Source organism: Coturnix japonica, chromosome 12, assembly GCF_001577835.2.
Source record: "Coturnix japonica isolate 7356 chromosome 12, Coturnix japonica 2.1, whole genome shotgun sequence".
Lineage (NCBI taxonomy): Eukaryota > Metazoa > Chordata > Aves > Galliformes > Phasianidae > Coturnix > Coturnix japonica.
Genome location: NC_029527.1, coordinates 2,732,604 through 2,748,921, shown reverse-complemented (window position 1 = coordinate 2,748,921; position 16,318 = coordinate 2,732,604).

The window sequence follows — 16,318 nt, the reverse complement described above, 5'->3', positions numbered from 1 at the left end:
ATTCCAGATTGAAATATGTTCTGTGTAGAAAAATATTCACTCTGAAAGTATTTAAACCAGATCATACTCATGCCTAAAACAAATAAAGGCAAATTCAGAAAGCTCTAACCCGCAAATAGATGTGTCCACAGACAGGCCCAGTTTCGTGTAATTACTATGAAAGCTCAGATACAGAAGCAGATACATTGAACAACATTAAGGACTCAGATTTTTCTCATCTAGCAGCTGCTAATGTGAAAGATGTTTTAATGTGATAGACGGTTTTCTTCATTATTAATTTTCCACATTGGTGTTATTGCAAATAGAATAAAAAAATTTAATATACAAATCAAATGTTAGTGCTGAACATGCAAATTTAAGCTAGATTTGAACTTTCTGTGAACGAAATCAGACTCTGCTGCCTTTTTACACTCAATACTTTGAACCCGAAGATCAGACAAAGTCAAATTCTTCTTCTTTGTACTGTGCAAGAGTGCTTTGGTGTTAAACTGAAAGCACATGTTCATATTTCTTCATCACATCTTTGGTTTATTTGTTTTTACAAATGCTTTTAGATTTCTATTATGTAATCTATTTTACAAAGGACAGACTTCAGATGCTCTGAGCAAAAGATAGGAAAGGAAACAGTGCTGATTCCCATCTGTAAAACACAAGTGACCTTATCCTCATACTTTAGAGAAAACTTCAATAGCAAACAGCTGGAACACAGAAACAGGATTAAGAGTAAGGGATTCTTATTCAAGCATAATCAAATAGATCTTCATGCAGTCAGAACACATAAACTGCACACCATATTTGTGCATGTGAGTGAATCCAAATATTTAGAATCATAGAATAGTTTGGGTTAGAAGGGACCTTAAAGATGATCTAGTTCCAACTCCCTGCCATAGGCAGGGCTGCCCCCAGCTAAATCAGGCACTAGATCAGGCTGCCTGGGGTCCTATCTAACCAGCCTTGTGCAGCTCCAGGGATGGGGCATCTACAGCTTCTCTGGGCAGCCTGTGCCAGTGCATCACCACCCTCTGAGTGAAAAGACACTGGAACAGGCTGGGTTAGGAAAATTACAAATAAGTTACCTGCATCAGCTGGATAATGTTTGAGAAAACTGGTTTTCTCAAATCCAAAATGTTAAAGAAATAATTAAATAATCCATAACAATTAAATAATTAATAATCCAACAAGGGTGGTCAGAACTGATAGCTCAGTTATTTCCTAGGGATATTTTTAGAACATAATATTGAGACATTTTATAGAAACAAACTCTCACAGTGAGTTTAGTTTCATTTGCAATCATGCTGTGTTGCTATCTCAGGAGAGACAATCCCTCTTATGTTTAGCTTAGCTCTTCTCCTAATAAAACTGAAAATTAGAGCCTGCGTCACATGACAGCAGAAAGGTTTTAACTCCGTTGTTACAAATCCAAGTGCATTAGCAATTTCTTTTTATAGGGTTGTTTCAGAATTAAACATTTAGAAAAAGAAGATAGCCCTGTAAAGTTTTTAATTAAGAAGCCAAAGCATGAAAAAGAAGACTGGAAAACAGATTTTGCTGAGCTCTTTGAAAAAAATGGTAGGAGGTACACAGCCTCAACAAAACTATCAAAGTAAAAAGGAACCACTCTTCTTCTGCCGTCTAGGCTGAATTTTCAAAACACTAGTTTCTCTAGTACTGAGGTCAGTCTGGCAGGCCTATGATTTCCTGGATACTCCTTTCTGCCCCTGTTATAGATTGGAGTCACATTTGCCACCCTCTAGTCAACTGGGACCTCCTTGGTCATCCAAGACTGATAAACTACTGAATATGGCTCAGTATGCACTTTAATCAGCTCCTTCTGCACTTTCAGATGAATCTTATCTGGCACCACAGACTTCTAAATGTTCAAATGATGTAGGAAGTCACAGTTTCCCATTAAATTGTAGGATATTTATTTCCATCTCTATCACCATCTTCCAACTCAGAGGGCTGGGTACCCATAGAACAATTAGCCTTACTAATAAAGACTAAAGCAAAGAAGGCTTTACGTACCACAGCCTTATACTCATTTTCATCACTAAGTTTATCCTCACATTTAGTAAATGATGAAAATTCTCCCTCCTACTCCTTCTGATTATACCAGTGCTTCTCTTGAACCCAGGGAAAGAAATCAAGAATAACTTTTCTTTCAGTTTCCAATTAGCTGATCCATGCCGCTCTGCAGAGCTCCTCTACTTCAAAATACTGGAATACATTCTCTTTTTAATCAATTTCAAGTGTATCCACAACTTCCTGCATATCCACTAATGTCAGCTTCAGATGCTGTACTGCCAGTGGTATTATATCTAGTCTTATTAATGACACATATATAATTAACCTCCAGGGTAGGAAAGGACCTACATTGCTTCCCCCCTCCATACACAGGCTCCTTTGAGCACAACTTAAGAGCACATCTATTCAAACCTGCCATGTATTAACTCCTAAAAACCTCACAATCAATTTCATGAATTCTGCAAATCTTTTAAAGGCTGATGTATCCCATTTAGAATACAAAGTGCTGTCCTTCATTTGGCATGGATAAAAAGCTTTTGAAATGATGATTAATTAGCACATTGAACTTACATCTGGGGATGATCAAGTGAGCTACAGAACCTGCATAAAGGATTTTCACAGTACAAGTCTTCTCTAAGCATTACCAAAATCTCCTGCCAGTGAATTCAATGGGAATTCAATCAGTGCCTTCCGATCTCCTGATCACTTTACAGTGATTTATCCTTTTTTAGGTTGTTTGTATCAACAGATAGAACCCACTACATTAGGTATTTGCTAGCATTTACCTTGCCAGAGAAGCATCAGTTTGATTATACCTATCCTTGTATAATTCATATTCAAGGAACTGTTTGAATTCTGCTGAAAAGTCAAAGCTCAAACGCTAAGAAAGTTAATTATGTTCGTTTACTAACATTTAGTAACTGGTCACAAGTTCAGGCAGCTCACTCGGACACTTCTTTCAGACTCAAGGTAGTGTTATGCCAGGGAAAAGTTCTCCTTTTAGACTCAAAGGAAGCCAGGCACAAATTCCTATGGGCAGAAGAGACAAAGGACTACACAGATATTGATGTTTAATACGTTATGTAGAGCACTCAGCATATTCTTAATATTAGTCTGGGCTTCTTGGACCATGATTTTGAGTTAGCAGATATTCAGATAAGCACTGTAAGCACATGAGAAGTTGAATCAGTGGAATTCACACTGCATATATTCAGTAATGTTTGAAATCACTAGCACAGTGCTTATTAATCCACAGAAATCATCCCAGTCCATTGTTTTTATAGGAACTATAACAAAGGGGATTTCATTCTAGCTCTGAATATGGACGTGTAACACTGTATTACTTGAGAATGGTATGTTAAGGCATGAGACATTTGGAATTGTTTATGGGGTGAAATGAACATAAGGTTCATTGTCCTTTATTTCTGCCTTTTGCTCAGTCATTTGAATTACTTCTCTGATACTTTTCTGCTTGCTTCAAGATCCTTTGAGAGGAAGAACATTGTTAGAATATACCAGATAATAATAGAACCACAAGCAACGCTCAGTGAAGAGGGTGAGTGTGGGCAGGAATAGAAAAATCCCATTGTCTAATTATTAAATCTATTCAATAGACTTGGGAAAATGTCAGAATACTTAAACAACCTTCATCCTAACAGCTGTGCTATAATTAGGGAGCTGCTTTAAGAACTGGAGAGAGAAGATGACAAAATGAGAATCACAGATATTAGTGGTAGAAAGATCCATTTAGGTAACCAAAATCCTTTTCTCTACTGTTCTCTAGTTAGGCTTCACAACTGCATAGATGGGGGCATTTGCAGAATTGACAGAAAGAATTCAGACGAAAAACATAAAAAGAACATAGTTTGTTGAATTTAGGTGGAGCTCAAGTCATTTCAGAGAGAAAGTCAGGAGGAGGCAGAGCACTGAATACAGTTTTGTGTGAGCAGAAGTAGTTCCTCAGACAAGTTTCTTCTGTGCTGCCACTGAAGTTAGATTCTTCCAGCAAAGAGATAAAGATAAGATTAATCACTATCAATCAGTTCATCTGTGATCTCTGATTAATTCTGAAACCTTACCAGTCTTCATGGTATATCATGAGTTTTGCATTTACAGAATATTCTTAAAGCCCAGCTACTGAAACTAAGTGATTACATGGGAATTTCAGCTTTCATTAAAGACTCAGAATGAATTTCTAACCATGGTAATTGCAATTAAATAAATTTGAAAGCATGATCTTTAAAAGCCACACCCCTAACAAGTCAAATAGTATTTTCACAATTATTAGAATCTACTTTCTGAGACACACATTTTGGGGAATGTTCAGTTCACTATCTTGAAATTCAAAAACACTGATGTTCTTTGGCAGTAATACCCAGTCTGAGAGGATCTATTTTTGGTCTACGTCTAAATGTATTTTAAATTACAAAATAGCAATTATTGACTTTATCCTCATTTTGAAAACAGTTTTGTGCTTATAAGTCCATAAAAAATGCTTAAAGCTACATATAAATCAAAGAACCTTTTATAATTTATAGATTACTGTGATTTTCTATAGCTGAACGGAATGTATTAGAATATTATTTTACTTACACTGAGTGCAGAGAATAGAGTGTCCTAACACAAACAAAAATGGTGACTGGATGACTTAAGACTGAATTTTGGCTTCCAGGTCCAACAGATTACTATTGTAAGAATGAACAAACTGCTTCTCTTCCTTCATTTTAAAATGGAGATCATAATCTCTTGCTTACTACTTATTTTTTATTGTTAATTTGTGCAAATTCTGGGAGAAGTATTTTCATCTGTCCATATATAGCAGTAAAACAGTATTTAGTCCTTTGCACTGTCATACAAATAAGAGCTATTTCTCAGGTCTGGAAATTCAGATTCATGCATAATTTTGGTTGAAGGAAAAACAAAAAAAAAAAAAAAAAAAAAAAAGAATTTGGGGGGAAAGGTAGATAGTGCCTCAGGAGGACATTCCTTTAATATTAGCTGTGACTTTTGAATGATGTTCTTACAGCCTTCCAGAACTTTGTTTGCTATTCTTTAGAGCAAATATTTGCAGTAATAATAGCAAGATCTGTTGAGAAAAGCACAAATTACTCTCAGCACGATACTGCAAGACCAGTAAGATCTTCCTCAAAGCATCTTTGTATCTCCCTCCAGCTAAAGACAGATTGTTTACACTGAAAACAGCCTAATTTAGGATATCAAAGAAACCTCATCATCACAAGGCAATGCAGACTCACTAGCCTTCAATAAGCCAGCAACTGTCTACCTGTGTATGTTTAGGAGAGAATACTGTGCTGCACCATTCAGAAGGGTGGTAGCCAATTCATAACCCATAGGAGAAACATTTATATGGTAGTTTGGGCTTCATATTAGGGACATCTCTAGCATATATACGTATATATATATATATATACAAACACACACGTATATAATTCCACTTTCTTGACAACTGCTCCAGTATTTCAGGGGATCTCACTATTACCCTGCAACCAAGTTATATTTCACATGACCTTATGAGGCACAGGAAAGTGTTACCAGACAGCTCTGAAAGCACAGTGAAGTTAACACAAGGTCCAAGATGTAGTTTTAGGGACAGTTTTCCTTCCTGCTACAGTCAACACTGTACACCACTTTTGAGGCCAGAATGCAGGCAAGCAAGTTACGAGGTTTGACAATTTTTTTTAATCTACGTTTCAATTCCTATTCCACCTACTAGTTATTCCAATTAAAGAACAGATCCCATCTCCTTTTCATTTGTGCCCTAAATTAGTTACATGCTCATGATGTGTGAAGTAATTAGGCTGGAAATGTTGCATTATATTCTGTGAGCCACAGCCTCTAAGGGTGAGAGTTGCTGAAACTCCCTAGCACAGTCCATTTGGCAGAACACAAGGTCCAGCGCTTTACGGATGGTATTTGAGCACAGAGGCTTCAGACAGCATGCATAGTTGTACAGTCATTAAATATTGCTCTTTGATACACCAAACAGAAAATGAGAGAACACCTATGCATCTCCCTGAAAGTGGCAGAGAAGGTGGGGCCCATTGTGCACTGATTATGATAATTTATTAGACTGAATTATTAATATTTTTTAAGACAATGATTATCATCAAGTTGACAGTTTCTAACTTCATTAGAAGTAGCAGCTGCTGCTATCATTATTCTGATTAGTTACCTCGAATTGCTTTGCAAAAGACAATTATCCTTACAGCTTCTCTATCACAAGGAGGAAGTGGCTTCTACTGGCAGAACTGAATTAGAAAACAAACTAGAGCATGAAATAAGGGAAAGAGAATGAGCGTGTCAGACACTAGAGAGCTGATCACACCTTCCTGGACTTGAGTATTTTAAATAGAGGCTATCACTATGAAAGGCAGGAAACAGTGGAACGGATGATGCAAGTAACCACTAATTGATGCTACTGCTAATCAAGTCAAATGATCCTGTAGCTGTTGAAAATGGTTTGTTTCTTATAAATTATCCTGGTTCTGAAACCCCTCAAAATTGGTAGGTGCCTATACCAGAGCCTACTGATGAATGCAATTCCTTAGTATTGTCAGGCTTTTTTAGCTGATGCCTTTTCAGTTGGATCTTCATTAAGGAAAATGAAAGTTTATGGCATTATTATTACTCTACTTTCAACAGCTACAAGCCTTATTAATGAAGACTACCTCACCCAATGACATTATAACAAGTAGCATTCAGACTGCAAAGTCAAGCACTAAACAAATAGGAAGTGTTGGAATTCAACCTGTCTGTAAAACCTTAATTTGGCCATTTTGTGCAATGGGATATAGACTTTAATTACACTAACAGACTATTTTTTCCCCATCTAAATGCATAGATGAGCAAATTCTCTAGCAGTTGACTTGATTACAAGTATGCATAATATAAAAGTTCAACAGTCTATTGATATTTACTCAAATTGCAGAAATTCCACATACTCATTGAGGCAGCTGACTATATTAGGATACTATGCCAAGAGCTGAACAAATGAAATCAGAGTACGGCAAATGACAAGGAACAAATAGCCAGGAAAAAAGATTTAAAAAGAAAAAAAAAAAAAAAAAAAAGAGGGATCACAGGAAAAGAAGCCCAGCAAGGTAAAGACAAACACATTTGGATCTGCTGAAACAGAACAAAACTACTACCACAAATGTTTAATCTTTCCTACAGTCCCAGTTAAACAGTCTAATCAGTACAGTGGCCACTTCATATTGGATAACTTCAAAGACTAAACCATAAAAGTGGGACAAAGTCTATGTTTGAAATACACACAAAAAATTAAAGGCGACATCTTGGCCTGTAGGTGGTCTTCCAGCTGAAGAAAAAAATAGAAAAAGGTTAATTTCAAGGTTAGAACTAACCTTGTTCTATTTTTTTTCCCCAGAGCCCAAAGCAGAGCTCATGGCCAACATGTCACTTCCAATATTCTTTGCTATCTCAGCTCTGAGTTTAATATTAACCTTTTCCCTTAAATTCTTTAGTCTGAAGGCTAATGCACTGTGGATTTTGTTGCAGTGTGAAAAAGCTTGGCCTGATCTTCTGTAATCACTAATTAACCAAGCATAGAGGCTGGCAAATGTTGATAGCAACGTAACCACTCTTTCGCACTTCACAGAGAATAAATCAGGATAAAAGGAAATCATGGTAGAGGTGCACTGATAAGATAACTTTGGACACTATCAACAGCAGGGAAATAATTTATACTCATTTATACGTACATTTAATACCTGAGGGATATACTTGGAGTTACAGAAGCATTTTTAATTACTATCTGATAAATTGAGAGAGTTGCCCTATGCCAGATACAGCAGGTACTAATGTAAAACTCTGGCCCTCACTCACTTTACTGGAGAAAAATTTGGAGAACAGACCCAAAGGCTTTCTTAATAAACTCTGTTTATTGCATGTGCTGTATAGATTGCATTAAAAATAGAATAAGATTGTTTGAACCCCCAATCCAATCTGAAACAAATCACTTTTTCCTCTACTATATTCCTCTCCTTTTACATCTTTTGTTTCTAATTCTCCTCTCCAGCTTGGCCTGTTCACCCCCACTTACCCTCATTGCTGAAAGAAGAGTTTCAGAAAAGTGCTCTACTTGCCTGACAAATCACTGCATACAACTTTCCTATGCAAATGCTTGCCATCTTTGTATTTTCACCTACCAGTAAAAATTTATGTGAGAAACTCTGAAGTAATAAGGCAAAGCATTGCACATGGCTTGTCATGTAGGATGTAGGAGTATCAGCTCAGCTGCTTGCAGAGAAGCAGAAGAAGCTCTACTTAGTAGTTCTATAGGCAAAATGAAAGAGTACAGCAGGTTCTACCTGCATGCTGGTGTGAGACATTAGTGAGAACAAAGATTACATAATCAGTGCAGATATGCACAGTATAAAAACACTAGAGGAGCAAGAAGAGCACTGAAGGTTAAAACTGTCTGTATGGTATATGAATACTGCTAAAAATGAACTCTGGCTCATTAAATCCATGTCAATACATAGAAGTTCTTATTCTTTGTTTTTCACTCTGGTTATGTCATGATAAATTAAGTTATGAAATGCAGCGTCACTTTTCCTGCTGTTGTTCCAAAATAGTCTGAAACGGCAGGGGAAAAAAAAAAGATGTTTATGTTCTAGCTTAAGTGGCTCATTTAATTTCACATGCTGTCTACATAATCTCCACACCAAAATTTCATCATAAGTTTTCAGATAACCTGAAGAGAACATCTCCATATATGCCTTTATACCCTACTAAACCGTGGCAAAGATGTGGGGGAAAGCCTCTGGGCAGCCCAGAAGAGTTGATGATAGTTTTACTCACATAAAAATCTAGCAGTGGTTTTGAGTATAGGTCTGCTGTGCTTTACTTAAGGTTTCTTCCATACCCCTATCTTCATGAAGAGAAAGCATGAGAGTCTTAGTTTGCATTTTATGCACAAAATTCCCCATATTTCATCTCATTCAATATCTGATATTCAGAGGGTGTTCCATTTAAAAGCTTAACATCACTGAAACTTCCTCTTTAAGACTGTTGGGATTATTTGCAGTGGCATCTTGTAGCACATCACACTGGCCCGCAGGTTTTCTTGAGCCAATACCACTCATCTTTCATCAATCTCTAAGTATTCTGTGCTGCAGGATACAAAAATACAGCACAGCTTACGTGCTTGCACCAAACAGCTTGTTTAAGACTCCTGCCCGACTTTTCTCACAGTATAGCATGGGATACTAAGTCTTCATTTCATATTGCTACAATGAGTCTCTTGCTAATTTTCCTGTCATATAAGAAAGTCAAGGATAATTTTGTATTGCAAATACTTCTCATGGCTCACAGACGAGAGTGTACAAATATAGTCCACAGAAAAAATCCTACAGGGCAAAGCTGTCAAAAGCAGTGTCACTCCCTTGTTAGTAGTGAAGCCATGTATAGTGAATGCCACGAGCATAGCTGGGCATTTATTTGCTGCTGGGGCATTTTATCTGGTGCAATTAAAGCCAGGAAAAAAAAAAAGTGATGAAGGTCAAGGAAGGTCTTGTACAGAAAAATTTAATTTCTGTCCTTGTGAAATCTTACAGCTACACTCTATTCTGGAATATGATTTATTGGGAAGAGCAGCATAAATCAGCTAATAGTAATCTATTCACTTTTTTTTTTTTTTAATGGTTTTATGTTGATGTTTGATAGGCAGCAAAGCAAGAGCAGTTCAGGGGAAAAGAAAATCACAAAAAAAAAAAATAAATAGGTAAAAGAACAAACTTATTTGTGATATTTACACAAAGCTAGAATGGACCCATTAGCTGTCCTATACCTGTGGGTTTCCATGGTTTGAACAACACTTTATGGCCCTTGGAAGGATTCTAATTTACTATTTTTTTTTAAAGGGAATGCAATGAAGGCTTTCCTCAAATTACTGAGGAAGTGATGATTGCAGAATTTTGTAACAAGTGTAAAGCTGCAAATCTAAGGGGTAACTGAATGTTCATGATGATGATCTTCAGCATTCAACAGACAGATCTGCTTCAGTTAGAAGCGATACTCTGATCACTAACAAAGATTATTGCTACCCTACTTTTTGCTGCAGTCTCACTGAAGATCCACAGGAGCAAGCAAGCTGGCTACAGTCTCACATCACAAGCTCTCATCAATGACATTCCAAATACTTACTAGTCCTAGTTCCAAAGCACAAGCCTTAACACAAAAACAAATACAAAATCATAGAGTCATTATGATTGGAAAAAAATCTTTAAGATCATCTACTCCAAACGTCCACCGTCAATATCGCCCACTAAGCCATGCCCCCATGTACTACATCTACCCTTTCCTTAAACACTCCAGGGACAGTGACTCCGTTTATTACTGTTCCAAGATAGTAGCTCACATGTTTTCTTAATGTATGTTACTCTTGTATAAATAGAAAGTAGGCTGCAGTCATTGCCTACAGTATAGACTTCATGAGATTAGTAAAAGTTGCTATGTTACAGAGCTAAATCACAGTTTTGCTATCACCTAGCATGTCTGTTTGGAATAACCTCCTTCAAGAAGAATACATCTAGCACAAGCATACCATATATAATTTGGTGAGAAGGGCACTGTGACTAATAGTTTTTACCAGTGGAAATACTTTTTGAAGCATTTAGTTTTGAAAGCAGCAAGGACACATCAAGGGCTACGTGGCAATCAGCTTCTCTACAAAATGATGCTAAACGCTCACAATGTTTCCAAGCTTTGTATTTAGCTGCAGTGTATATTAGAAAAGTCTCATTACCTCTCCCGCAAAATGCAACAAATATGTTCAATATTTTTTCTAAAGAAAACAGCAACTCTGATTTCTATTCCAATCATATCACAGTACCAAGTGCCTTAAAGCTAATGTGCAGGGTTGCTTAGCAACAGTGCTAGGCCTGCTCTCATCATCCTGCTACTGGTTTTTGTGATATTTTGGTTCCTAAGGATGCTTTATAATAATGAAAGACACTAAATCAAACCTATTTTCTTTCCTTAGAACTTAATTACTATTATTGGTGTGAATGTTGCTTCTTTACAAGATATCTAACTATGCTGTTAGTTCAATTTTGAAATTTGGGAGCTGTACATAGGCCCATCATAAGAATCACAAGTTCCAAACAGACAGCACCTGGAGATATTACTGACCCTCTTAAATCCACACAAACATCATTATTTGCAATGAAATTAGCTCTCGATGTGGATTCTGAGTTCACAGAACGGTAACAACTACATACAGTTTCTGCTGATGAATTTTTGAAAGTCTACATGAATGATGTCATGAATAATACTCATGTTCTACATTTACTGGTTAAATGGAATACTTTAAGAAAGAATTATCCCAACTTATGGTATAAAAAAACATAAATAAATCAAACACAAATTGAACTCATTGGAAATCAAAAAAGACTATTCAGAACACTACATGCTAGTAAGCATTTCAGGCTTACTCGTTTAGTTCCAAAGATACCTAAACTCAATTAGCTAGACAGTGTCTGAGATGCTATGCAGTTAGAAGACTCTTTACAGAACTTCAGCACAATGGGCCAAATCAGGGGCCATCCATGATCTTAAACTTGAATCACAGTTGTGAAGTTGTGGTCTCCACAGATCTCAATGTACCTTTCAGGCTTCCTCTCCTGAAATCCAGAGTGTCACAGCAGGTTTCTACTTGGTGTTCATATGTGGCTATTAGGTACTCTATTATAGAACTTCATACTTAACTGTGAGGAATGCAGACATCTCCCACGTTGCAGTCTGCAGTCCAAAGGAATCAGCTGGCATCGTTCCCTCTATTTTCATAACAGAAGCAGCTCTAACAAATCAATTCCAAACAGAATAAGCTGTTTGATGACTATCACTTTGAACAAATATTTTCAGCCACGTGCAAAACACCGTGGACAAAAAAAAAAGCAAACTCTCAATAAACAGAAAATAGATTATTGTTCCTAAATGACAGCTTTCATGCTGTTTATTCCAAAGGATCCTTAAAGCTTATGTAGTATGAAATAAAATTGCCACTGGTTAAAAATGTAAATTCTTTAAATACATAAAGCCCTAATGAAAGGGCTTCTAACATTTCCCTTTTCCTGATTTTCACTCTTCTCTTTTTATCTTCCTAGAAGAAGACATTGATTATAATTACAGTGGAGATTAAAATGTATATTTGGTTTTGGGTTGAAAAAAAGTTATTTGGAAAGTAAAATGGGCTCTTAGTTGTATGTGTGTGTGATTGGGCATGTATGTATATTTCTACGCATGCAGACGTGATACGAATTTCTTTATGGTTGTTAAAGAATTTTCTCTTACTGCACCAAGTATATTTGATTTTTAAATGTAGGTATTTGTAGAAAGCACACAAAAAAGGCTGCCTGTGGAGATGAGAAAGAAATGCTGCTTTGACATTCCATCACCTCGTTAATGCTTTCAAGATGCACAGTAATACAAAACACAGGGACTGACTCTGTCTTCCTTATAAAGCAATGAGGACCGCAGGACTGGTGCCACAGCCACTCTCTGCTAACAGTTAGAAGGAGCTTGTGATCGTCACTGCATGGTCAGCTGTTGTCAGGTTAGAGTACACTACAGCTAACACTCAGTCTCCACTGCCCCTGAGGCTGCAGCACACAACAAACTGAACAAACACATTGTAGCACAAAGATCAGACTTGCGATGGGAGCGTTTGCTTGCTGAGCAGACTGAATGCGGATGATGTCCGAATATTTTATATTATTCTTTTTTGTTTTTTAAGTATGGCTTCCAATTTAGCATATTGGACAAGGAAAAGAGGAAGTAATAGTGCTGATGTAGATATCAGTTCACCTGGGTTGGAGCTGGGTGAACAGGTGGCATTACAGCCCCTCCCACATCTGTCCTTCATATCTAAACAAACAGCTCCCCACTTTAGTTTATAAAGCACCTCTACCTGTGCAAATTGAACATAGTTCATAGTTCTGTAATAAAATTTCTCTGTATTTCTGTATATTCTGTAATAGTCTGTAATACAATTTCTGTACTTGATGCTCAATTTTTATTAGGTTAGGCTACTTATTTTCAGGAGCCTTATAGTAACTTAAAGGTCTTTAGCCTTTTATTCCTCTATCAAGTCTATTTGAACTTTACTGAGTACAAAGATTGCTAAGGGCACGAAGAGAACACAAGCATCAAAATGCAATAACACATATTTCTGCAGGAACTTAAGATGAAAGTAAGTTTTCCAGCATTTTTAGATAAAACCCTGGTCAGGGAGCTTTGGAGTATACAACTTCACAGGCTTGTCTCCAGGCTCAACTGGGAACTATTGATGCAGTGTTTCTCATGCTCTCTCCCCTCTTCCTACATCTTATTGTTTCTGTGCCAAAATAAAAGAACCAGAAGTCTATTTTTATAGTAAGTTGTTCTGGATTACATCTATCATCATCTGAAGAGATGCTATTATGTGGGTGAACCTTCTCTTTTCATTCTAAACTGGGCTGTATTTTGCAAATTCAGTTTGCAATTCAGCTGAGCAGAGACCAGCAAACCTGCTACTCAGCATTCATCAGCGACTGCCAGATGCACACTAGGTACTTAAAAGGCTTTAAGCTGCCTCACTTACCCCTCCAGATTCTTTCTAGCGTGGATTCAGAAAAGATACTGAAGTCTGCAGCCTGCTACTGCTCAGAAGTTTTTCCACAATAGCTTTGTCCAAGTTATTTCTGTTAAAATCATCTATAAATAGCTTGCATAACAACTTGAGTGTGTTATGGAATTACTGGGAATTTTGCCTGATTAGAAGAAATAAGTAAAAGCTTTGAGAAAGGAGCTCAAGATTTTACACAGTAATAAAGAACATCACTTGAAGAGCTGTGTTCATGGGCTTATAATTGTGAAATACTCAAGTGTTTTTCTCAGCTGGAAACACACTCTCTAAAGTAATTTCAGTCCTTATTTCCTCAATAAAAGATGACCACAAAGTATTTAATCACACAGTTCATGTTAGATCAGAACATACTACTGTAATTTATTCACCATTTTTCTCACAACAGGTATATTTTTTTCAGGGTTTGGTTTCCCTTCCTTTCCACACTCAAGAAACAATTTCTCAGTGGTTGTCTAGAGAAAAAGATAAGGCTGTTCTATACTAGAGTCTGAACTACATCATCCTTGAAACAAGAGATACCTCAAATGATAACTTACAGGTTTTGTGCACTTCCATGCTTAACATCCTAGTGATGGATATAGGGTCGTGTGTAGCTCTGCAGCAGCAGCTGCTCCTGCTTAGCCATCACATGAAGTGCCTCGATTTACCAGCTGAACAGCAATTGGTATGCATACCTGAAGGGCAAGAAGATAACAGTGGGGATCATTCCTCTTGTCAAAGTTGTGTCTTGATCCTTTGCAACTAGCATAAGCCAGAATGAATGACAACTTCATTGGAAATTGCTTGCGCATTGAGGTCAAGAGTTCAGGAATGCCCTATACTTCATATGGAGCATGGAAACAGAGCTATCATCTTGCACAAATAAATTATGGCCCTCCTTCACAGCGCTCTTACTGGTTCATTTGGTGTGCATATACTTTGGACTCATGGCAGGCTTTTGAAAAGCATTTTACCTAGCACTAAAAGTTTATAGCTTCATATATTCCTTCCTTCTCAACTGTGTCTGGTGCTACAGAATGATTTTTCAACAGTTTAAGATGAAAGGATTAGATGAATCTCACTTCTAAGTCCCAGAGTCTTTTGAAGCAAATTAAGAACAACATTAGGGACTTTTGTCATGTTGGGTACTGAGCTGTCCTGTTTGTGATGTAAATTGTACTAGCTGTAGGTAAGATGGCTGTCTATTGTAATAGTTTCAGAAATTACAGTTTTGCATTCAAAACGTTCTCTCAGCTGAAAAGATCTTTGCTAAAACCCACAGACCTTTTGTAAATGAGAGTCCCTCAGGAAGAGCTGACCTAGTGCCCTCTGAAGTCACTGAATGATGCGTGTGGTCTTTAATACATGTTTAATAAGATCAGCAATGGCATAGCTGTCATACAAAGATGAAGATCTACCATCAAACACGTTGATGCAGGAAGATGATGCTGTACTATCATATTCCACGGATGATAGTGTGGGCATTACTTTCTTTCTATGGCCATAGATGCTCCAAATGATTGAGTTAATTTAAGCTAGTGAAAGTCATTAAAAAACAATGAAATCTGAAGAATGCATTGTCTTAATTTACTTATTAAGGGAGGAACAAATGACTGTCCATCACTCAGCTATGACCCATTAGAATTTAAACACATTTGAGCAGTTTAACATCATCATGGCAAGTGAAAGTTCTCATACTTTGTATGAGGCTCAGTCTCGAAGCTGGAGTTCAAGAGCTAAAAATCTCACAGTTCCAGTGTCCACTGGCTTCGCCTGGCACCTAGGACTTATTTGGGGAGATGTGCAAAACCAGCAGCAAACCCCACAGAACTGCATCCCTCCCACTCAAGGAAAAACAACTGTGTGGTTGCTTAATTTCAACATAAAAAGTGTGGTATTATAAAATATCTTGAGCAACACACAAAATATTTTGTTTTCAGAGCAGATTTTTGCTTTTCTCACTATTAAACTCTGTGTAATGTCTGTCCAAGGACACTGTGCCTAAGTCAGCAGTTTCCTCCAGCCAGACAATCAAGCTGCTTCCAGTCACTTGAGAAGTGAACATCTGTTACTTAGCAACTGGGGAGGCAATTTGGGAGCATACACCGCACTTGCCGCTCTCTTCTAGCAAGGCTGTCACAGACCCAGCTACTCTGTGCAAGTAATCCTTTCCACAAAGGCAGAAGGCTAATGTGAGAAGATTATACATTTCCAGAAATAAACTTTACTTCAACTATTCTTCAAACTGTAGTTAGAGAATGTTTAGCATATAATTTCCTCCACAACCATTGGATACTTAACAAAACAACCAGTCAGTCAGACTCTGTTTCTAGGTCAGAGACAAAGCTTGGGTAAAGCATTTAAGTAAATTCATTTCTTGGTTAAGAGCTGGCCTGCTTGCTTTCACAGCTCTGAAATATCAGGTATCTGCATGAAGTTTTGTTCTGTTTGAGAAACTGCCAAGTATCTCAAAAGCTGAAGTCTCACACAGACTTTGCAAGATCTCCATGGACTTTGCTGGAGAGAGCTGGGAAGACAATTGATCCTGGTGCACAAAAAACCCCCAAACCAACCAATCTACAACTACAACAAAAGCACCACACAAAATGTTTGCTTGTAAGCATTTATAGATGATCCCACATAACA